Below are 25926 nucleotides of genomic sequence, written 5' to 3'. Positions count from 1 at the left end.
AATTAATGGTGAAGTCATCGCATCTATGACATGTTAAATATTTAGGCATTATAACTGACACAAACCTGTCTTTTAAAAGACAAGTTAGTAGAGTCATCAGCAATGTTAAGTTTAATCTGAATTTTAAGAGCATCAGGCAAAAGTTTTCTCTGTTTGCTCCAAAGCTTTTTGTACACACTATGATTTTTTAACCATCTGTCTTACTGCATAACAACCTGGTCACAGGCAGGTGTGACTACACTGTAATAAATTGCTGTAAAAATACAGCCACACTCTAACAGTAAGGTACTGTTCTCTCTGATGCTTTCTGATGCTTTTTGGAGCCAAAACCTTGCAAATCTACTACACATCAGTGAATGCTAACATTAGTCCAGCCTGGTTTATACCTACACCTTATTTACTATCTAAAGCACATAACAGTTGAAGTTTATTCAAATATATAGCCAAGTTGATTAAGATATGATGATATATGTAAGATATGTTTGCTGTTGAGCCCCAAAAGTGTTTCTAAGCTGTACCTAGGTTGCTGCAAATATATTGTAGTTTGTTGGCAAGCTGTAGTAAAACCTGGGACATAATAGATGATTTCTTACATGATGTTTTATTACATGTACTTCATTGTCATTAACCCTGAGAGGGGAACAGAGGCCAGCCAGGGAAAGTAGTGCCAAGAAGACAGGTGAGCTCACAATGAATCCTCATCACCACTTTTCTGAGGAACTTGACGTCACTTCATAAGGGTACGTTCAGTGTCCTTGTTTAAAATGTTTTTCTCTCCCATTCAATTGTTCCACTTCTCTTTCTCTCACTCTGTGCTGTGAGCCTTGAAGCCTGGATGCCGACCTTCTGCCAATTACAACAGAGGACATTTGAAGGCATTACAAATTTTGTATCCTGCAGTCTGTTTATTTGTGCTTTTATATTTTTTAACAGTAGTTTGCAAAGCAGTTACTATTTAGACTCATTACTAAGTTTTGCTGGCAGCAAAGGATATTATAATTAACAGGTTTACAATGACCCCCTGTGAAAAGGCATGAACCTTGAGAATTATTTTTCAAACACGTATACTTGAATATACTTGGTGTATTTGAAAGCTTTTGAATAAATGTTCAATTCCATAAAGTTGTCACTTGTCTCATCCTCTTTTGTGCTAGATGTTAAGGGTTATGCATTTTTAAATTAGCTCTGAGCTGATCTCATTACTGAACCATTAACATTGAAGACACATTGTTATTTACAGTATATGTCTGCAATATATAGTTGTTTTTATTAATATGGATAAGAAGAAAACTACAGTAAGAAACTGTTCATATAATAATAAATATTAATAAATATATATAATAAATAATAATAAAAATACAGTATATTACTGCAGGCTTAGCTAAAAAGCCTGAAGCTCACATTCTACAGCAGATTACTGTAGTAATTTTTACAGCAATTAACTGTTAAGGTAAATTATGACACTGTAAAAAATGGTAAAATGTTGGCAACTACAGCTGCCCATAGTTTGCTGTAACTTTACAGGGAAATTTGTTACAGTCTACACTCAAGCATGTGTACTTGCTCTATAAACAAATCCTAAAAGTACTAGATAAAAAACTAAGGGATCATCATCACTGTAATTTCCTGAAAAAACAGAATTTCCTCAATTTTGATAACTTCCTATTTTACTCTGATGCATGCCTGATGTTTAAAATTATTCATAATCTTACACCTCCTCCTCTTGGAGGATGCCTGGCCTATCCTGGCAGTGGAAGTGCCAGTATAACTAGAGCATATGCTAGGGGTGACTGGGTGCTGCAGTTCAGAAAGACAGCATTTGATTAATCTGCTTTCTTGATTAAAGCGAGGAAGTGGAATTCCATACCCACAAACATTAGAGACTTGGGAAGCTGTGCAGTGTTTAAAACCACCCTCAAGCTTTGGCTGAAGTCAGCACAAGTGTCACCACCAATGATTGCCATTTATGTATTTATTGTATTATCATACTGATTCTATTTATTATCTCCAGGTGATATAATGATGGAAAGAGTTCAAAGATTCAAAACATATTCCTTTTCCCACAAGCCCAAAAAAAGACAGGCATAATTAGGAGAAAAACAAGAGCCCATAGGAACCCCAATCTTTTGTATGTATACTTCATCCATAAACTAAAATATTATTATTGTGAATGACCCAGTCTGTCAGTTTCAATTGAAAGTCAGAGGAGGGTGTAGAGTTCCTTCTGTCTGAAAGGTAGTAACTTACAGCAATTAACCCCTCTTGGTGGTCAATATTTGTATACAAACTTTCTGTAGGTAAGTAGGTAAAAAAGCTGCTATAACAGGGTGTTCAGTTCAATTCATTAACAATGATACAGCCCTCATCAAGCACCTCTGTCAGTGGAGCATCAAACTGTTTTTCATGTTCAGTAAGGGATTGCTATATAGTCTTTCATAATACTTGGTGTCAAGTTAGCGATGAGCCTCTTTGATGTATTTGTTCTTGGATAACACAACTACAGTGCCACCCTTGTCTGCTGGACGAATAAAGATATATTGATTATTAGAAAGTTCATTCAAGGCAAGGCGCTCTTTGTTTGACAGGTTGGACTTGGGAGTGAAAGGGTAAGCATTTAATAATTTATTAACCTCAAAGTCCACTTTTTTAGGAAACATAATGAGTGCTGGGTTGGACACTGTAGGTGAGACTGAGATTTAGGTTTAAAGTTGGTAGATGAATCAGTTGTATTGACAGGGGTATCCACATTAGGAAAATTATATGTAGGGCCAGCATTATGGAAATACCCCATTTTGAGATGGAGATTGCGGTAAAAATGGAATAAATCCACTCTAGTATTGAAAACACAGGTGTTGTCAGTAGGAGCAAAAGACAAACCTTGTCAGTCAAAACTGTGAAGTGGTCTTTGTTTAAGTCCACATCAGAAAGATTAATTACCGCTGATAGCACCTCTGTGTTTTGTTCCTCAGTCCCTCTCTCCTCCCTGTAGGTGGCCGATGTGCGTCTCGTACCCTGGCGTGTCCTGCGTTTGTGTGTGGCTTGCCAGGATGTGGAATAGGTGGCCATTTTCTCTTGGAAAAATCCTGATCTATAGATACATTGGATCTCTTGTCATTCTCACTGCTGGTGAGGTTGAAAGAGACCTTTCTGATGTCTTACCCATGTGGGTCTCAAACCTACATTTCCAACAGTAGACACGATCCTGTTCATTGTCAGTGTCTCTTTTGAATTTCTGGAGTTTTATCTTCTTGACAGTTCTCCAGTCTCCAGCTTTCACAGGTTGACGTTGAGTTTGTGTTGCTAATTGTTCTGATGATGTAGGGAGTGAAGCTCTGATTTCTTCACTGTTGGTTTGCAGTTTCTCCCTCTGTGCTTTGCTATCCTCAATCTTTTCACCCCCACCACCTCAAAGAAATCTTCCCATATGGGCAATTCCAATGCCTGTGGCGTATTTGTGATCAAGAGGCTGATTTTGTTGAACAGGCTGAGGCCATGTCCAATATGTTTTCAGACAGAGCTTACAAACACAGGGTGATTAAGCAGGCATTTGACAGAGCACAGTCACTTGAGCGGGATACTCATGTCAGTCTCATCCATTTTTTGTCACCACATATAGTACACATGCTGAATAAATCAAACAGATCATTAAAATAAACTGCGCCATTCTTGAGAGTGACACCCTTTTGAGTTTTCCCTGAACCCCCTATTATTTCTTTTATATGCATCCCCACTCTTAGAGATAGGCTCACTGGTTCACATCTTCCAGCAGATATAAAAGGTATTTCTTTGACCAAACCGGTTGGCACTTTCAACTGTATGCATTGCCCTTACTGTGACAATGTACAAACTAAATGCTTTGTTGATGTCAACACAAGGAGGACTTAATTATTTTCTATTTGTTTCACCTGTCATGTTATTCTCTGTGTCATGTAATTGCCTACCATTGGCTGTTGCCACTATATAGGTCAAGCCACACCCATATTGTTTGTTTTCAAGTCCTGACGAAGACCTACAGTGGTCAAAATATGTTTTTTTAAAATGATTTAGCCACTAAAATAAAGCCTTTTTAATACTTCCTTCCTTGCTGTCATATTTTCTTATATTTGGAGTGCCTGGATTGCCTTCTTTTTTGAAGCAACCATTTTTCTCCGTGTTCCAAAAACACCCGCCACATTTTCGATCTATGTTTGATTATACAGAGCAACCATTCTTTTCCTTCACTTTGTTATTTGTTGCAGGGACCAGAAGTTTGATTCATTCCAGGTAATGCACAGCCTTGTCACTTTTAAAAAGAGGTTAACTCAAGCATTATCTTCAAGCAACATTCTACGAACCCTAAACATGAATCAACCTCAGGGGCACAACGCTTTATTCAGAGCCTTGATATGAAAGAGCCTGCAAGGTTCCTCAAAAAGCCTCTGTCACTTCTAATCACTGACGTATTGTGCAGGCAGGGAGGAAATTTGTGAGATTTTATGCATAGTCAGTTCCGATGATCATCCTCCCCATTGTTGCTGTCCGTGGCGCTGAAATGACAGCATCATTATTGTCTCTTTGAGCACAGTGGCGACATGGCCTCGTTCCCCCTGGCCTGATGAAATAGGAGAAAGGAAAGGAGCGGCAATGATTGCGCGTTCTCTCTCTCTCTCTCTCTGACAGTTTCCCTTCATGCATACATGTGCTCTGATCTGAGAAAAGCACCACCTACAGAAGCTCAAACTTCATCATCAGGAAATCAAAGAAAAACATATCACAGTGCAGTGTTTCATTAACACAAGAGCAGAACAGAATCATCACAAAAATGATTACTCACCAAAGATTGAGATGAAAATCTAAAAATAAATAAAAACACACACAAAATGATGATCTTGTATGCAGGATCTTACGGTCTCTGAATCATAGAGATCTTATTTTTTCATATTTGAAATTACTTGCTCATTGTAGCTTGTGGTAACTCTCCCCTGACAGATTGCTCATATAAAAATGTCATTTATATTAAAAACACACAACATGATTACCTAATTATTTTTTAGTTATGAAAGCATCAAGATTGTGTGCATGTTGAACACACTGACCTGCTTTGCAGTGTCACTGCACATATTATAAAGCGTGGGTTTGGAAAGGACACCTTTTCTAATTAAATAAACAAAACTACAATTGCAGACCTGTATTTAAGTTTTTCTGTTGACCATAACCATGATCTCTCCCTTTCTTAAACTAGGAGCTGGTTTTTGAATTCACAATGCTGTAAGTAACTTTTAGCAAAGAACTGAGAGAACTCCTATGTTAACAGAAGGTGTGTGATTGACACTGATACTGTGGATGACATCATCCTTTACCAATGAATTTCAGTGATTGGTTGTGAGGTGATTCATGTCAGGGCATGTGAAATTAATTATTTAACAATACACAAGGGGACAATTTAAACTAATTAAAGAGGGACAAGTGGATCCAAGTATGCTTTCAAAGTTCATAGTATATTTTTCCAAATTTCTAGCATAACGAGGCACATTACCTGCAGCAGCTAACTGCTTGTGATGTCTTAGTGACTTTAGAGTCCTAAGTCCTGACTTTTGTCAGACAGAGTTTCTCCTAACTCTACCTTTTTTAGGACTTAATTTGAGCCTAAGGATGTTTTGTGAATAAGCCCCTTGTGTCTTAATTATCCTAACCATATCTAAACCATAGTTTATTTGCCAAAAACACAAAAAAAGCCATAACTATACCATATTTGTCATGTGCATACACTGTAGAACACTACAAATGTGGACATGGACCAGCTTTGGTCTTCCACATCACGTCCAGTGGGTGCATGAATGTGAATCCTTTGTTTGTGGGTCTGCAATCAGAATCTAATGCGGGAAAGGCGGACCCTGCCAGTAACACTGAAAACTACCATAAACAGACAAATAAAGAATACAAATGCATTAAATGGTAATTAAATAGTATCAAAAATATGGTTTGGTCTTATGAAAATCTTAAGCATATAACTTTAATATGCTTGATATACTGTACATGACAAAAACTATACTTAAAGTATGTAATTGTTTTCTATTTCTGTACAACAAACTACTACTTATTCTTCATGGTCATGTACCCCCTCGATCCAAAAGAATCAACATCTTTCCTCTTATATCTCTGGATTTTGCCATGCTGCTTTCATAAATGAGGCCTCAGACTTGTTAATGAGATCTATGGGCTATGCTCTAGTGACTACAACAATAATTGCCTCCACACCAGTGCAGATCCTGTTGCTTTGCTTTTTGGCGGCTGGCAGGCTTCAGTGGTGCCACCCACATACACCTGAAGGAATTCAAGATCTTCATTAAAATGAGGAGAGGGCTCCTGTTTCTTACATCACTGCCTCCCCCCACTCCCCTCATCAATGGCAACAGGTTAGTGTGAATACATCCATTAAATTGGATTTCTGGCCTGCAGGGAGTGACAAGCGGAAAGAGGTGTTTGAACCAGGAGAGAAGGATGGTGTGCATTTTTGGGGTGACGGGAAAACAGTCCCTGTCGTAATAACATGGCTATTTGGTCTGCTTAAGCCCCAATTTCCACAGTTCAAGCCATTGATGTGTTTCAGACACAGTCAATTTGGGGGATGGCTGATCACAATGAAATAGCTGTGCGAGGTGTCCAGTTTGGAGTGGAAAATTGTCCCAAGAGTAATTTGTTTGCAAACTAAGAAAACAATTTTTTGTTCAGAAATGTATTTAGTGTGTGTCACTCCCTTCTGCTCATCCTTTGTGTCCTTCCAACTTTTAAACTGGTTTCATTATCACTATGTAGCTAAACTGTCGCCTTCTGTCTCTGCCGCTTGCTCTCTGCTTACACTTTACTTCACGAACCAGCCACTGAATGGAAACCAGGCCAGATCAAGCATTATGGCAGCAAGTAAGTCCATCCAAGACTGACTCATTTCCCCATGCAGTGCTTGCCCACGCCAGTGTCACACACTCTTGATTCACACTGGAGTTTAGTCAGTCATTCATAGTAACCATATTCCAAACATATTATTCACCTCATGCTTCTGTGGACCTGAGCAGATGAGGTCCCTCCAGTCCATTAGCTTCCAATTAAAACGGATCACAAAATGGTTTGAATGCTCATTTAACGACTGTTTTGGCAGGAGGCCAGTCGGCTCTGTGGGGGAAAAAACATTGCTGCAAGACAGAATCAGCCTCATGTTCTCTTAATTGGCCTTAAGCATACGACAAATCCCATCTGCTTCATGAAAATGATGCTGCCCTGATGCATGGATACAAACTTGCAGGTTGAACGTCAAATAAGTATCTATTTTTACAAAGAAGTTGGTGTAAAAATGGACTTTTTGGGGGTCAAATGCTCATACAGTTATAAATTATAAATGTTAAAAAAGAAGAAAATAGTATTTGTATTTTGCAAGCAACCTCTAAAATCTCATTACATTACATACTTTGAAAAACTATATATTTTTTCTTGCCAGAAAACACAATATCGCCATCATTGGTAAAGGAATAATTCAACATTTTGGGAAATACACTTCTTTGCTTTCTTGACAAGCTTTACACAAGAGTGTATCACAATTGTAAGCTAAATATGAATCTACAACAAGTTAGCCTGCTTTGCACAAAGACTGTAAATGGGGGAAAACAGTTAGCTTGGCTCTATGTAAAGTAACAAAATCAACCTACTAGCACCCTTAACACTTTGTTCACAAAACAAAGAGTAAAAACGACACACTGTGGTTTAACAGGGGGTCATATGCCACGTTATTTCTTGGCTGGGTGCAGTCACATCCTGGAGTTGCCTAGCAACCTAACTGTGATGATACGTCTCCATGAAATACATTAGCACATAACCCCCCTGTAAAATCACAAGATCTTACTTTTGGACAGAGCCAGGCTAGCTGTTTCCCTCTGTTTCCAGTCTACAACAGGCTGTAACAGGCCACCAGTGGTAGCTTCATATCTAATGGACAAACATGAGGTTGTAATCTCATTTTACTCTCGGCAGGAAAGCAGTTAAGTGTATTTCTCCAAATGCCAAGCTATTCCTTCAATGTTCTGTTCAGTTTTCATTTCGGCGCTCTTCCAAGATGCACTATGAGCTCAGTTTCTCTCTGAGACAAGTGATGGCTAGTCTGGTTGATGGACTGACACTGCCAAGCTCGCACACAATATCACAGTTCTGATTTTACACATCCAGATGCTGTTTCCAGCCCTCACCTGGTCACTGCAAAGCCTCGGGCCAGTATCTACTCTGTTATGTTTATATCTTATGATACAGCAATGCCCTTGTGGGATTTACAGGCACTGTGCAGTTGAAGATATCAGAAGTATAGCTGCCCCCGTTGCCTTGCTCTCATACAGAAGTGTGACATGAGCCAATATGGAAGCTGTCATTTTTACAATCTTCCATCTCATGGTGATTCAGTATGGTAAATGAAGCTGTGAGGCTGTTTACAAGGCAAGTCATAAGTGCATTTATGGTATGAATTATACTTTATGCAGGCGTCATGATCTCAGAAGCCAGCTACTGTAATAAAGATGCAACAGAAAAATACAAAAATAGCAATAAGAGCCTACAGTCATGCCACTGTGTCTGTCTGTACTAAGACATAATGGTGCTTTGAGCTAAATGCTGATGTCAGTATGCTAAAATGTTCATGATGGCAATGTTAAAGCGTCACTAGTCAAATTTTTCAATGAAAAATAAAAGACTAAGAGTATTGTGAGGGTGGTCACTTGCAATGACAGCTCTGCAGTTCCTCTCATCTTTACAAGCACTTTAGTTTCTTTCAGCTTATTATTTTGGTTTGACAGCCCACAACTTTACTATTCAGTCTCACTGCCCTCATCAACTTAATTTATAGCTGCAGTATACACATGTTTTCAGAGAAAAAGCTGTGATAAACCTATTGTACGCTATCTCTCCAGTGCCAAACAATAAAGTTAGTGACTGGCTACTGAACATGGTGAATCATTTAACAGCTAAACAGCCTGATGTTTCCCTAATTGGAGTTGGTGAAGACAAAACCTTAAAGGAGAGTTAATGTTGGACTTATGTTCATTCGGTGACCAAATATGCAACTTGAAATAAATCCAAATTTTTCTCTGTATCTGTGTGATGGCCATATCCACAGTCACACAACTGAAGGTTTAAGGTTTCACATACTCACCCACATTACCACATATACAGTTACTTTCATTTGCAGTCACTTAAATTACATAAAATACAATCACAGTTTCTCTGGTTTACCTTTGAGACCACGCTGTTTTCTAAATGAGGTGAGCACATTTAGTTTACTTTGTTGTGTCACATTACTAATACTTCTTTATGTTTTTATGGCAGTTGGCCTCCCTCTGGATTTAATCATCCACTGTTGTCCAAATCTGTTACAGTCTTGTAATTAGTCCAGTAACTCTCAAAAATCTAAATGTCCGTTTTTTCCCTCCACTGTGTCTCCACACTCAAGCAGATCTTTAACTCTGGCTTCCAGTCGTTCTAGCCTCTGTAGACCTGTAAGCACTGTCCTTCTTTCCTCTTCATATTTCCTGCATGAAATCAGGATGTGCTCCACTGCCTCTTTTTCCTGACACTGATTACAATGAGTCATATTACTAGTTTGCTTAATTATATCATATTAATTAATTTCTCTTTGGCTTTGAGTTACTGTCTGCTGAGTTCCCCTTCCTGGTCTGGAAAAAGATGTGGCTGAGGGTGGGGGGTGGTTACATGCAGAGGCCCAAGCCAAGACCAAGACGAGACCAAGAGCTTGAGCAGCATGGGGGTGTGTGAAAAGGTTGCTCCTTTCCCTTTTTACTAAGCCCTGGTTCCTGTTATTACTAGCGTTTTCATGTTAGGGCGACTGTGGCTCAGGAGGTAGAGCAGGTTGTCTACTAATCAGAAGGTTGGTGGTTTGATCCCTGACTCCTCCTGTCTGCATGTTGAAGTGTCCTTGGGCAAGATACTGAACCCCAAACTGCTCCTCATGGTTTCCCCAGCACCCTGTGGGGTAGCTTACTTGCTGTGAGTGTGGGTGTGAATGGGTGAGTGAGCAGCAAAAACATTGCAAAGCACTTGGATAAAAGCGTTATATAAATACAGCCATTATTATTATGTTAAATCACTAATTTCAGTCTAATGTTTCTGTTAATTTACCAGTCATGTTGCACAAATGTAATATGGGTTTCATTTGAGTTTTTTGTGTTTCAATTTGTGTTGTAATTTGTTGTAGGGCCTCAGTCCTGTTATTCTTTTGAGAGTTTTACGATGGCAGGGCAGATTGCCTGTTTAATCTGTGTCGGTGATAGTGACAACCAGTGTCCATCATTACCTGCACTAAGTTGTGAGTCACTAGGCACTGTCAAGTTGAGGTAGGAAGGATAAAACTGCTCTGTAGTGAATGACATTTTGTTTAATTTGTTGCACTCATAGCTGTGTGTGTGTGTGTAGCCGTAGGAAATTGTGATTGTCAGCAGTAACAGAAATCCTACATCAATGTTCTGTATGCTTTGAAAACCTAGTATCTGTGTAGCTCACCCCCACACTTACCTGAGCAGGTGGTAGGTTCCAGTTTGGTGAGGCTGAGATCGACTTTGGATTCAGTGTTATGTCTAACAAAGAAACAGTGGCTGGTGTTCTTTGATGCTATGGAAGGAGGGCCTTTTGATAAAGATGCATTTAATGGGAATTAGAGGAAAAAAATTTAATTTGGTAATGGACTGTCTGAATAAGGTAGGGTCTGAAATGTCCAGAAACTACGAGGTAGAAAATGGGACACCTCAGGGGAGTGTGATAAGTCCTATACTATTCTCAATTATGATAAATTACATTTTTTAAACTGTGTCGCTAGATATGGGAAGATCATTATTATGCAGATTATGGGGCTTTGTGGAAAAAGGGGAGAAATTTGAATCATGTAGTTAAAAAACTGCATTAAGGAATAAATCAAGTTGAAATGTGGGGTAAGAAATGAGGTTTTAGGTTCTCAAATGAAAAAAACAAAAGTAATGTTCTTTACGAAAAGTAAGATTAGAGGATATTTTCATTTGAAGCTGTACAGAAATAATTTAGAAACAGTTGAGAGATTTCGGTTCTTAGGAGTCTACTTTGACTCCAGATTATCCTGCAAAGAACACATTAAAAATATTGTGGATGAGTGTAAAAAAGTTATAAATGTGATGAGATGTCTTGTTGGTTTGGACTAGGGAGCAGTTATTGCATCTTTGAAATACACATACATAGCTTTAATTAGGTCTAGGTTAGATTATGGGAGTTTAGTTTATGGTTCAGCATCAAAAACTGTACTTAGAGTATTAGATTTGACCCAGGCCTGGGCTCTAAGAGTATGTATAGGAGCAGTAAGAACCTCCCCTGAGTGTACACTTCAAACTGAGAAGAGAAATGCCACTACATTTACGTAGAAAACAACCTCTAGTGAACTACTGGATAAATTTGAGAGGTCATGGAGATAGTCACCCAACCAAAAAGTGCCACAGACCTGCTGGGAAAGAGAGAGAACACTAAAGTCAAATTTTGGCTGGACAGGAGATGCAGCACCAGGGACTTAGGAGTATTTGAGAGGGAGTTTTGTCCAGCTGTTACATAGTCAATAATCCCTGTGTGGATACTAGAAGCTCTTGTGGTAGACTTGGAATTGTTACAAATTAAGGCAAGAAATAGAATTGCAGATCTAATGAGTGAATTCTACTGTTATACAGATTACAAATATACAGACTATGTGCACATTTTTATTGATGGATCAAAGAATCCAGCAACAGATATTACAGGTTCTGCAGTTGCCGTTACAAGTTACAAGGTTGAAATATGCAAACGCACTTAAGATTTTTTAACTGTGTATATAATTGAGTTGTAAACCATTTTTATGGCTTTAGAATGGTTTGAACAAATCAGGTGAAACAAAGTCCTAGTATGTAGTGATACTATCTCTGCACTGTCTAGTCTCATGTCAGGTGTGTCCAGTAATCATCAGGATTTACTATTCAAAACAGTTGCAATATACTCGGGAGTAATAAAACAAGGCACTGAGATCACATTCATTTGGGTTCCTGCTCAAGACAATCTGTTTCCTGTGTAATTAGTTATGTCAGTGTTGTGTTGACCGTTTATTCCGCTGCCCCCACGTGTTTAGCGTGTCAGCATGCTAACTGCTGACACGATGCTAATTAGCACGAAACACAAAGTAGTAACTGAGGCTGATGGAAATATCATTAGTTTTGCAGTGTTGGACCTGATGATGGCGGTAGATGAAAAGTCAGGGGGTCACCAACATTCAGTACAGAATACAGTTCATCTTCTGTAATCTGTTCAATAGCACTTTGAAACAAAAATGTCAACCTACTGGTGGTGCCTGAATGCAAACTAAAATTTGTGCCAATTCAACTGGACCCCATGGTTGGCTTTTTAGAAAGCAGAAAAAACATTTATGTAAAACAAAATTATATCTTACATCATGCTAGACCTCTAATCATTGCTTTTTTCTTGTCTTATTTTCTGACCTTTTCAGGCCTTTAAAATTATTCAAATCAAACAGTGGAAATAGTGAATCATAACTCACAGACATATCTTATTATGATGATGGCTCACAAATACATTTCCTCAGGCAAAAGGGTTAGGGACCAAGGATCTAGTAGGTGTGGAGATACTTTACATGGTATTGAAAACTTTGACCTGCTGGTGGCTCACCAAAGTCATAAGAATTCATCCTCTTGGCTCCATGATTTTCTGGACAAAATGTCATGTTAATCCAATTAGAGATATTTCAGTCTGGAGTCTGAACTGGTAGGCTGACCAGCTGACCACAATGTCATACTAAGCCACACTAATAGCTTGACTTAAAACAATGAATCAATGGCTACACAAATGCAAAGAAATGTCAGAAATGTTGGCTTGGTTAAACATGTCCTTCCTTTCTTTCTTTCTTTCTTTCTTTCTTTCTTTCTTTCTTTCTTTCTTTCTATGACTTCAGACTCATTTATTACTATTTGGTTGCCTAATGGTTGAAAATACCCCCCACAGAAACAGAGACTACAAACTGGGCGGTGCATGTATTATTATGATTACAGTATATGTGAATTGTTTTATTGTGATGAAAGCAGTGACAGAGGGAAGAATGGTGGGCTGCAGGTAATGAGGATGAAAACACGACAGAGGAATCTGCAGTGTCACTTTGTTCCTACTCTTCCTGCCCCAGCGGAAGAGATGACATCAGCTGAAATGGTAGCCAATTTAAAGGTTCACTGATCAGAAATTGTTATGTAAAATACAGCCATATTACAGGGTACATCATAAAATGAAGCTACAATGAAAAAGCACATTCTGTTGGGTTGTCCTGGTCGACCAAATTGAATTCTGGTGTTGAGTATGGGCCAAGCAGAAACTACCACAACTTGAGGCTGAAGCCAATGTGGAAGTACCTTAAAGTGCCACCAACAGCTGCTAGATACTCCAATTGACTACCAAAAAGCATCAACTGCTCTCCAGAAATACCAAGTCAATATTTTTTTTCAACAAGTCATTATGGTCTCAATCGCTAAATTCAGGCCCTCTAATAAGTGTGCTGGTGGTCATTTTGGAAATTATTGCTCTGTTAATAAGATTTGAAGAATCTTGAAGAATTTGAATTTAGCTTTGATGTCTGCTTTGTGAGCACTGATTGACAGCTGTGATTGATAGCTGGCTCACCTGCTGCTCTCCCTGTATATAATAATATTTCGGTAAGTTTAATGTTACTTGATTATGATACCTGTCCTGTTAGCACAATTTAGCTAAAGTAGCTGTCATTAGCCCAAGTGTGTAGCGCTTGTTGTTCCCAGTAAGCTAACATTCACTGTGGTCTGAGGTAGCAGGGTGTGTTTCCAGAGTGTGAAAGTCAACATTGAAAAATCATACATAATACAAACTGACTTTATTCAGGGAAAACTGGGTTCAACAACATCAATCTGTTTCTTTTCATATTCCTTTGATAAACATGAGCCGTCTGTGTGCAGTTTACTGACATTGAGCATCAGCTGATAGATATCTAGTGTCAGTGCACCTCAGCAGGGCACATGTTTGTACAAAAAAGGTCTTGAACTTCAGTATTTATATTTATAGTTGGCAAAGGACTGTGATGCAATTATGCTGCATTAAAGTGGAACAGCTATCTGTTTGACTTCTGTGTGAAGTTTTTCCTGTCTGCAGCTGTCTTTGTATAATATGAAAGCATCTGTGTTTATGTATACATCCATAGCTGCCTTAGTTACATTATGATTAAGCTAACAAGACACTAGAGAGAAATAAAGCTTCTAAACTTTGAGGATAAACAGATTGTCTCGCATATGCCAACAGCCTGATTCAATAGCTTTTCCCTGTAGACTGTGTTAACAGGTGAGACTGTGAGAATGCATGTGCTGCTGAGCCTTGATGGGGACGTGTATCACTGAGCCCACTCAAGGATTCCCGTAGGCCACTAAGGGCCACTAATTACTGAAGGTTTATGGAGAAAAGCACAGTTAAAATACATAAAGTATTTAACAAATTAATGTTATTATGGGTAGCTTAATTAGAATGAGGGCATGGCAGTTGGCATTATCTACGATGTTTTTCTAGTTTCAATATTCTAATTACATAGTTTGAACATTTTGCTTACAGTACATACATGGAGATGGAAATGGCATAAATATCAGAATCTTTTTGCAGGCTGCAGGATTAATGGAAAATAAAGTTGGAAAATCACAACAGAAGTTGCAGAATGACAAACGTTTACTTAGAAACCAAGAATAATAAGACACTAGTCAGATGGAGCACCTTAACGTCACAGTGTTATGAACAGTAATGTGATCTCTCACTGATGTTTGTATGTACAGGTGTGCATATGAATGGCAAAATTATTTGCTTAGCTTAAAATAAATGATCCACATAGTCTGAACAGGAATCTTCATATTGATTTGAACACAGCTGTAAATGGTACAAGAGCTCATCATTGTCTCTTGTTGTGTTCAATCAATCAATCAATCAATCAATTTTTATTTAAATAGCGCCAAATCACAACAAAAGTCATCTCAGGGCAGTTTTCACATAGAGCAGATCTAGACCATACTCTTTAATTTACAGAGACCCGACATATCAGCTTCTGTATATGCTTGCTGTCCTTAACGCTTCCTGTACTTGCCTAATGCCTACCTTATGCTGAAGAGACCACTACAGGGCTTCTGGGCTTGCAAGAGTCAGACAGTAGACTCAGCGCTTGATAGCCTGTGGATACTATTCTTGGCTCCCTGTCGAGTTTGGAGAAACTCTATGGAGAGACTCACTGCAGTGGTTTAGTTAATGGTTAGACTACTTATAGCACATCAATGTTAATAATTGTTTTGCATATTGATCAAAATACTTTTATACTTTTAAATACTTTTACTTTAATTTCTGGTTAATTCCCTATTTCTGCTGCCTTCATGATACAACATATGTACGAGTTGGTGTTTCTATTTATTTAAGAAATTATACACAGGTATAGCATCAACACAGTTATCACAGTAAGTAAAGTTTCATGATTTCATAAGTTATCTGTTTTATTTAGCCTTCAACTTATTTTTTGGAAGGATAATGCAGCATAAATTACTTTACTTCCACTCAATACACATCCTGTTTGCATGCCCTTCATACAGTATAGGACTGGGAGTGTGGTTCTGCTGCAATACCAAATAGTGCCACAAGGTGGTAACTATCTCAATTTTGAGCTTAGAGCTTCGAACACAGTTGCTGCTGTGCTGCTATGACCAACGTTCATCACAGTGATTTTTCCTTAGTATCCTAATGAGGTAGTACTGGTTATGATGACTATGTCCTACTGCCCATGATTTGTGAATGTGGTGCCATGGAGACCTGGCATTGTATGGTCAGTGTTAAGTACTGTAGGATAAAGCAGCAGTGTGGAAATTAAGTTGTTGCCTGTCAGCTATCTAAACTAACTAGTTATCCTCAGGCTTCTGCTAACTACAGGCTGCTAGCTCTCTCCACCTACACCAGCCATGTTACATCCTGCACATATGTTGCCTGAAAGGTGCCCAATGCCTAAACTCAAAAACCTGGAAAACATGAAAGTTTGATATATTTAGAGGTCCGGACCCAAATATAATCAGGTAGCATCACACTTGAACTTCCAGGTACTACCTCTACTTGATTTTAAGTTGTAGACTTGTAGACACTGAATCTGGAGGGAAAACAGCTGTAGCACACAGTTAAAAAAGAAGCTTTTAATGAAGTTCAGTGATTAATGTTTTGACAAACTGCATGTCTTCATGAGAGTAAGACCTCATCCCTCCAGATCCTTGTCTCATTGTCCTGTCTGTTGAGGCACTGCTTTGAGCTTTGTGTCAGCTAATTTGCGGAGGTTCTCCTCACTAGGTGGTAGCTGCACTTTGTTACAACATACCAACCTGCAATATAGAGTCAAAGAAGAGGCAGACAACATTTTGAAATATAAAAGATTACAGGCCACAGCCCAAGGCTGAAGCCTTGGCGTGCTTATGAGCAAAACCACAGAGGAGTGAATCATGGCTTTATCCACGCTGCAGAATATCAGCAGCATTCATCAGTGGATGTCCTCAGTGCCCGCTCACAGTCAGGACGGCCAGCTATCTCCTTTCACTGGATAGAAAGCGAGCATGCTGTAAAAAGCTTAGCAGCTTTAAGTCCAAATCACAAACAAAAAAGTAAGCGGCTGGGAGAGGAACACTAAATCAAGCTTATAAAACAATGGACATGTCCTTTTTTGAAGAGAAAGATTTCACTGTGGAGGAGAATCCGCTGTCTGGGTGCCTTGCACTTGTTACACTAATGTAGAGTTGAACATGAGCAGGGACAGATAACAAAACAACATATGCAAAGGATTTGAAGGTGCATATTATACTGAAAATATTGTAACCCATAAGACAGCATCCACAGCTCTAAAAGGAAAGGTCAGATTGACACAATGGTTCTTGTTGGCAGAAAGCAGCTGTCTCCAGGGTCAACCATAAACACATGTTATTTATTCAGCAGGACTTAATTAAAGATGCCCGACTCAGTGTACGGTGTTAGCTGTGATTTCTCGAAGGAGGCAGCAGCGTAATTCACATTAATTCATCATCCAATAGATAATCCTCAGGTGCATGACGTCGTCTGCCAAGATTGCAGCAAATAAAGACCATCTGCTGTTTTTATTCAAACTTGATTGAAATGACAGCTTTCAAACGATATAAAAAGAAATGCTCCCCACCAATAGGGATCTTTGCTGAACGTGAACAGGAAAGAGTGGGACGAGAGGGAAAAGGAGGTGGAGGAGATAAAAAAGGATTTCCAGGTTTGGATGCAGGAAGCGGTTTAATGGAGGTTAATGCAGAGGGTTTGTCAAACAAAGCCTGCACATTGAGACCAAACATCGGGGTAACCACGACTTCAGTAAGGGTTTTTTACTTATTGAAATTTCAGCGATGGCTGATGTTGCCTCTCTGCTCTCACCGAACTCTGTGGGGGGTCTCACCATGACTCTTTTGTCTTTTTCTCCTTCTGTGTGTTTTCCCGCCTTTTTCCTCTTGGCATGTGACTTTGCATGCTGCACACAGTCATTCACACAGGATTCTAAGGATGTACATGCTGTGCTATCCTTCTGGACAAAACTATCTTGCTCTAATGACAATATGGTTTGAAGAATATTTCTAGTTTGGTAGACACAAAAGCTTTGAAGTTTCTCTGAATGTCTGAATGTGTGTTCACAGTGAGTGTGTGGGAGTGCTCCTGGTGATGACTATAACATGCAATCAGCGTCTTAATTTGTGTCCACACAAGCAGAGAAAAGGATGAGACAAAAACCTGCGAAAATATTCTGGGCTAATGTCTGTGCAGATCTGACATATATTCATAGATCTGCTCCCTGATGGAAGCCATAGGCTACATCAGCAACAAATAGCAACCATAAAGCACTTCAGGTAATTACAGAGTTAGAGTGCAGCATGCAGGTGCAGCTTAGAGCTTGGTGTGATGACTGTTTCATATGGAAAATATTAGCTTTCATTTTTATTTTTCCTACAAGAGGTAAGAAAGCATTTATTTTATGACATAATAATTGCCTTTTGTGAACAATAGGGCACTGGCAACGGTTCAAGATTGTCATGTCATGAAGGAATTGATGTATATTGTGTTTACAATGAATACAAATGATAAAAAAAACAAACCTTTCTGTGTGTGTTTGCATGGATGTATTATGACGAGTGGATACCAGCATAAAAAATGGCGCCCATTCATTCACATTAAAATTGCTCTCCCAGTGTATATAAACCAGAACAGTTTTCTCTCTTCCAGGTTTGCCTCTGTTTTGTGACCAACTGAAAATGCCCGTTAGCTTTTCTCTCAACGTCCCCTATAAGACTTTACACTGGGCTGATGTCACAAACACAGAAATAGCTTTTCTAGGCTCTAAGAAAGTTTTACAAAAAAACCCAAAACAAAACCTGCATGATTTAAAAAAAACAGAATACAAAATAATTATAATAATTGTTTGCAGTTCAAGGTGTCCTGTAAACAACAGACATCTCTTTCATAATATTGGTCTATGTTGAAATTATGGGAATTTTTGTTGTAATACAGTAGTTGGTCACTGCGTTGGCAGCATTTTCTCAAAACACTTGTTATTAACACAGTTATGCCTCATATATCCTGCAAAATGAAGCAATGCATTCACTACTACATAAACACACACAAGCTTTTTCACCAAATAGCACACACTTACTTTATATTACCAGATTTGTGTCCTACCAAATACACACTGTTGTGCTCAACACAAATATACTATTCAAAAAACAAAACCTTGTTTTTCTCCACAACAAATCAGTACAACATATGCACAGCACATACAGTATACATTATGGTTGTGTGAACAAAAGTATGCTCTATCAAATACAGTAAATAGAAAAGAAAACTTTGAGGAAAAAACATACAGAAAAAAATTACCCCCCCCCCCCCCCCCCCCCACACACACACACACACACACATAGAGAGATTGAGATAGAGATTGAGAAATGGAGAGTAGGGTGTAAGGTATTGAACAAGAAAGGAGATTGAGGTTGAAGCCTCATCAATGAAAATAAGCTCATGGGATCACATTAGCATCCATTTCCAATACTCTCTGAAAACAAACAAACGAACAAAAAAACAGTCAATATGGCATAGTGCAGTACAATGGGAAATACACTGCACTGTGTGTAGTGTACTGCAGTCAATCTTGTACTTATATACCACATATTTATGTCTCAGATATTTGATTCTTTCAGGAATTCTTTCAAACGGCACCCTGTAAAGCTGCTTCATGCACTTGGTTTCGATGGAGAAAACGGGCCTACTGTCCAGTTTTGATTATTGGGGGGTTTCAATGAATGTCTAATTTCATCAGAACGTTGTCCTCTTCCTTGTCCTCTTCTTTGTCCTCGTCCTCCAGCTCCCCCTCCAGCTCTACCCCTACCTCTCACTCTTCCTCCCCCTCTCACTCTCACTCTCACCCTGCCTCTACCTCTTCCTCTCGCTGCTATGTTGGCTTCCATTGTTACTGCAAAAAGGTAATCACCTGTGGTCGTTTTATAGTGCTGACATCCTGATTGATGAGTCGATAGATAAGCAATTAGGTGTTTGACCAGGAGGCACATGTATTGGCCAATTGGTCCATGGGTGTAGCATTTTGAATGGCAATGTTTTGAAATGGCAAACAAGTGACTTTATGTCCGATTCCTGTGTCTTATGCAGAGAACCATGTGCAGTTTGTTGCAAAAAGTGCCATGATGAATTGCAAATTGTGTGCCAAGCAGAAAATGTGTTTAGAGTTTTGGAGACTTGAGCTAAGGTTTAGCTCTCTGAGTGTCAGTTTCAATAATTGTGCTTTTGTGTGTCATTTTATTGTGTTAGCAACTGAAAAATACCGTAATACATCAATGTGTGTTTCTTGATCCACTGTAAGTGGCAAACACCAGGCAGCACAAGCTTGTTTATTGTTATTAAAAGTGCAACAGATTGTAGTTGTGTGTTAGGAAGGTCATCCGCTCTTCACACTCTTCACCAGTTTCAGCACAGGCATCCCTCTTTCAGCCCACTCACAGTTAACATGCAGTCTGTGGCCTTGCACACCGAGTGCATGTGAACAAACAGTGTCAAGATTCTCTGCACCAATTAAAGGGCTCCGCTCAGCTGTCTATCAACTCGGCTCGTTAGCAGGGTGAAGTGTTTGGGCCGAGTGAAGCCAGAGATGTTTTCTGGATTTTTATTTCATTCATTGCTGCGGTTTCTGGACTTTTACATCACTCGCCGCCGCAGTTTCTTGACTCTTGTTTCATGTTTGCTGGTTTACTCTTTCCAGCACTCTTTCTCTGTAATAGTCTGATGGTCACTTTAGTTAAGTACTGCAAATGTTCTTTACTGCTATTCATTGTAATGTATATGATCCCTGGTGATGTTATTTATGTTTATTGGTGATTTATCATTGTGCCACTGGGATGCTATTTGTTTATGCTGCAGCATTGTGAGAGTGTTGATGCGTCTGTTAAGGGACCGTCACACACTTCTTTAGCTTGCTCTCTGTGTGCATTATACCAGTAGTAGCAGATATGTGTTTTTCTAAGCTAAAATGTTGCTCCTTGTTGATACTCCCTTACACTTATGAGGACTCTATTTTCTTCATTTATGCATCTTTGTGCTGTTTATCCTTGCATTGTATTACTCTTGCATTGTATATTTCATACCACACTGTTTATGTTTATCGTTATTGCATATGCCTAATGTCTGTACATGTTCTAAGTTTATTCCCTTTCATGTAGTAACCACATCCACAAAGGAGTATCCTAAACTACCAGCAATAAATGAGCATGTCAGTGAGTGTCTGTGTGTCGTGAACTGGATTAATTGACCTATCTATATTATTCCTGTTCTGACCAGACAACCTGAGGAGAGTGTACCAATATCCATAGAACTAGCACCTATGGGTTCATTCAATCATCTTTCCTGAGGTTGCTGAGTAATCAGTAAACCAACACCTCTTTTACATTGTGCATGATGAAGTTTTATGCAGGGTGGTGCTATTGTGCCAAATAATCACATAGTGTTTTTAGTTGAACAAACAAGAAAACACAACTGAGGTTATTAAAAAAAACTGTGAAATGTTAAATTGAAACATAATGCCATTAACTCTGAGAACCTTTAGAAGAAAAAAAAAAAGTCATGAAATAAATGTCTTCAGTTTTTCCTGCGGTGAGCTGTGCCTTGAAACTTTTTTTTAGAAATCAAGAAGGTAAACATAGAGTAAGATAAGGAATTTTAGTGAGGATCAACAAGTCACTACTGATTAAGAATGAGCTGCCGTTCCAAAGCAAAGGCTCCAGAGCTGGAGGGTTAGTAGTGAGACATGTGGCAAAGGTCAGGCACTTCTGACATATAAAATGGGAACAGACCTTGATATCCCAGCCCCCCTAAGATGGCATGCCTGTGCCCTGTGATGGTATCAAGCCCACGGACCTGTGTGGCTCTCGGTATCCAGCCAGCCACGTAGAAATGATGAGGTCCCCGTGTGCCCTGGCTCCTGTCGCAACCAATAAATCTTCCCTGGTGAGAGTCAGGGGCTGGGATGTACTAATTGCTTTATTGATTTGGAGCTTTGCTGCACGACAGCACCTGATAAACACATCAGGCAGACGAGGGAGAAAGCATATGGGCCTGCTGAGCTTTAGCTTGCACCCTTATCATTTCTAAAGGCTGGGAAAAGAAGCTTTAGGGAGGTGGCTGGCCTTGTGTGGGGAGTATTTTTTTCTCTCGTCTAAACACACATCACTGGCTATAAATTTCCAAAAAGAGAGAACATGCTGTCAGAGCATCTGCCAGTGTGTTTCTTCAGGTGGAGATGCTGGATGCTGAAGGAGGCGGAGGGGAAATAGGAGAGGAGCTGTAAACATTATCACAGGGATGTTTGTCTCGCATGCCTCATTCTGCTCTCCTTGCGTTGTAACAATAGAGCAGAGATCCAGCTCTGTGATTTAATTAAAAAAGGCTTTGGCATTATTTGTCTGCCTTTGTTTAGTTATGCATCACTGAGTGTGTTAAAGGCAAGGTAGAACAACCAAAGCAGAGAGGCCTGTCAAGCATAGCCACTAACTTAATTATAATATCTAATATCTAATAGTACCTCATTTTTAATGAGAACCACATGAGATTAGTTACACTCTTAAGTACGATTCCCTCTGACAACAATCAAATACCTACAGTGCAACACCAGCTTAGAGTAAATCGTATCTTCTGTCAGTGAAGAGAGCAGATTTTTGTACAGAATCTCTTATTATATCACAGAATGTCTGTTTGCTTGCACCTCATGAATATTAACCAGCGACACAAAGAGCAACTTAATTAGTGTGACTTATTTAAACCAGGCCAATGAATGACTCATTTTGCTTGTTAAACATATGATTTCCCCCACTTACATGAGTCATGTTAACTGCTAAATACAAATTGAAGCCGTATTTCCATGTTTTGGTGAAACAAGTGTTTTTTTTAAGGACTGTAGAGAAGGGGATTATGCTGCAGGGGTGGTTTGAGAAGTTCCTGTGGGTGTTCAACCCTGTCGCAATCCAACATCAATATCTGAAAATTCTACATTACCCTGGATTACATTCAATGCACTTTTTTTTTTTTCAAATTCTCCTATCTATCCATGACAATTATGATATGGTTAAGGTTATGTGAAGATTGTAGTTATCATGGTTATAGTTTTTTAAATGTCATACTTAATAAAAAGGCAAACGTTACAGTAATTGCACATTGCAGTAATTGATTGTCTGACATGTCTGACTGTATTATAGTCAGACATGTCAGACAACCATCCACCACTCCAACCTCCACACTTTTACTTCCCATAGGACACATCCTGCAGTGCTGCTTAACTTTGGCACGAGACAGAAATCCTGGAATTGTCCAATATGGATGTAATTTATTGGGATACTGGGTGTTTTGATACATTTTAAACTTGTCTCCATTAGAAACCATTGTTAGCTTAGAATGAGCCCTTTATATCTACATTGGGAGCGGATCCCCTTGCACGGAGCCCGCCATGTTGCACCACCATGTTTCTACAGTAGCCCAGAACGGACAAACGAAACACTGCTTCTAGAGAGGGTCTTTTGTGATTTTGTGAGTTTCACGGCCACCATAGGTTCTCCTACATACTTAGAAGGGGAGGGGGAGTTATTCAGTTGTCATCAACTCCTGTAAAATTTTATCATCACCATAATGTAAAATGGAGTGCCCACCCGTGAAAACCCTGTGAACCCTTGCTGATACTTGTCTGGCGCTGGCTCTGCTGTGAATCTCAGGAAGCTACAGCAAAAGTCTGCTTATACTACAACTTTCTCTTTTTTCCTTTTTTGTGTCTAACTCAAAAGTTTTATGTAAAAAAAAACAGCAAAAGTTGGATTGAGAACATTTCCAATAGAAACAAAAACACCCTTGACTTCCTGTGGTCACAAGTTTTCTTCACACCCGTACACTGCCACATCATCCTGTCAGAGACTCATTTAAGAGAAAATGCCATAGAAAGATATGAGTAGAGGCCTGATGGTCAGTGTGAAAGGCAGATGGTCAGTGGCTAACTTTATGAATCTCAGGAGTATTAGTCTGAAATTCTTTGTTCTCTCTTGTTCTATCTCTCTCAAAAGTTTTTGCGAAAAATCTGCACAAGATTGCACTTCGGAAAGTTTCAAAAGGACACAAAAAGCATGTTATACTGCACATGTACAGTACTGGACAATGCTGTATCCATCCTTCCCAACAATGTAATAATATATGCAATCACAAGTTTTCTTTAAATTTAATTTTCTTTATATTTGTGTAAGTTGCAAGACTAAGAGTCCACAGTCAAGATAGTTTCTCTGTGAGGCTGTACTTATGTACAGCAGTGCTTTGAGCTAAATGCTAATGCCAGTATGCTAACATGCTCACAATGACAATGCTAGCATGCTGATGTTTAGCAGGTACTGTAAAATTTACCATGTTTACCATCTTATTTTAGGGTGTTAGCATGCTAAGTATGACTAATTAACAAAAAAAAAAGCTAGGGCTGACAGGAATGGCATTTGCATTGGAATATTAATATTCATATTTTGCTCTGCTGACGGTGATAGAGGAAAAGTCAGGGGATCACCAAGTTATTACAGTTCATCATGAGGGGAACATGAATGTACCAAATTACATAACCCATATTGTTGCCAGAGTCACGCCATTGTGTGATTAAAATGTACATCAAATTGATCATGCTCTCATAATAAAAACAATTCAAACATGCATTGAATATGTTGTTACCAGCCATTATTTCATAATACCTCAATCCAAGTGCTTCTGTGCACTCTCCCTGCAAACCAGGTTTGATGTGACTTGGGATGCATGGAAAAGCTCTAAAAGCTCTGAGGGACATTCAGAGTGTTACAAAACATAAGTGAGAGCAGCCCTTATCACTTGAACTTTAGCTTTCTCTCAACAAACCCCTAATTTAAGATGCCAGCTGTAGAGATACTGGGCAGATTGCTCTTGGCAAATAGAAAGAGAATGTGTTGATGCTTTCCATGATTTTGACCCGATTGGAATACTTTTAAGAAAGCAGGTCTTGTGTAATAATAGCTACAATTTATCCTGTGCTGTTCAAAAAAATCTGAGGATGAGAGTAAAATATATACCCTACCAGACATTATTTTAATTAATTACCATTGTTCAGTATATCTGTGCGAGGACGCTTTTACAGCATATATAAAGTATATGCTGTATGAAATACAAGCCAATGACGACCTAATACAATACCATTTAAACAAGTGTTCAGTGACTCATCTTTTACACATATATGCATAATGGCTGAGATTTATGACATTTACTTTTCACAATTATGCAGCCCTGGCTTTCCAAGTTTTAATGGGTTTTCATATTCCCACCTGCCAAAACTATTTTACTGTCCGTATGTATGTATAGGCCTGATAGAAGATGAATAGAAAGTAAAATAGTAATGCCAGTACTCACTCAATAATTCCCACCAGATGAACAAATTGACATTTGTTTAAAGAGAGCATGGCATAACATTACTCTTTCTGTCGCAGGACTACCAGGTATTATAATTTTAGAATTCTGACCGTTTTGCAGAACTTGTCATGCTGAGATGTTCTTGACACAGAAAAAAATGCCTCAGCCACACACACGACTGTAATATGTTTTAGACTGTGGTGTAGCCTGTCATTTCACCCAAAAGAACTGGAGTGTGCCACATCTCTTATATATGCTGACTCCTAACTATAACATGTGTCATAAAATGCTTCAAAAATGATCACAGAGTATACTTATTCATTACACTACTTGATGGAGGGCAACAGTGCTCTGTGCTCTGATTCAACTTCCCCTCTCATACATGTCCTATATAAGGTTAAGTTTTTAAGAGGGTAGCACCTGCACGATAGTCTTGTCAGTACAAAAGCAAACTTAAAGCTGCACCTATCAAGATTTTTATTTTAAAGATGGATAAAATTACTTAATTTTATGATGTGAAAGGCATCTCTTGTTGTTTCAAACTCAGAGAGTTATCACCAAACTATGCAGTCCCCTTCAGCTCTATGGAGCGTTTTAGCATCTTTCAGCTCATTGTTTTGGTTTTGCAACCAGCAACTTTGCTGTTTTAGTTCACTCTCACAGCTGTCATCAACCTTGTTTCCAGATACAGTGGACAGCTGTTTTTAGCAAAGAGACTCAGATACATGTAGACCCACTACCTGCCCAGCACTAAACAGCAGACAGACAAAGTTAGCAACTAGTTGGTGAACATAGTGGAGCATTTATCAGCTAAAGAGTCAGATATTTCCCTCAGGAGTTTATGGAGCACAAAATAGAGCTAAAAGGAGG

The 25926-nt window shown here is 39.0% G+C and overlaps 1 long non-coding RNA gene across 1 annotated transcript; it reads left to right on the top strand.

Moving 5' to 3' along the window:
* The first annotated feature begins 444 nt into the window (after window positions 1-444).
* Window positions 445-1122, top strand: LOC137200308 (uncharacterized). The gene is made up of 3 exons (XR_010931941.1): window positions 445-471; window positions 636-751; window positions 823-1122. It is a non-coding gene; the product is annotated as an uncharacterized lncRNA (long non-coding RNA).
* Window positions 1123-25926: the final 24804 nt, after the last annotated feature.

Source organism: Thunnus thynnus, chromosome 16, assembly GCF_963924715.1.
Source record: "Thunnus thynnus chromosome 16, fThuThy2.1, whole genome shotgun sequence".
NCBI lineage: Eukaryota > Metazoa > Chordata > Actinopteri > Scombriformes > Scombridae > Thunnus > Thunnus thynnus.
The sequence above is the reverse complement of the archived record's forward strand: the minus strand, read 5'-3'. Positions and strand labels throughout refer to the sequence as shown.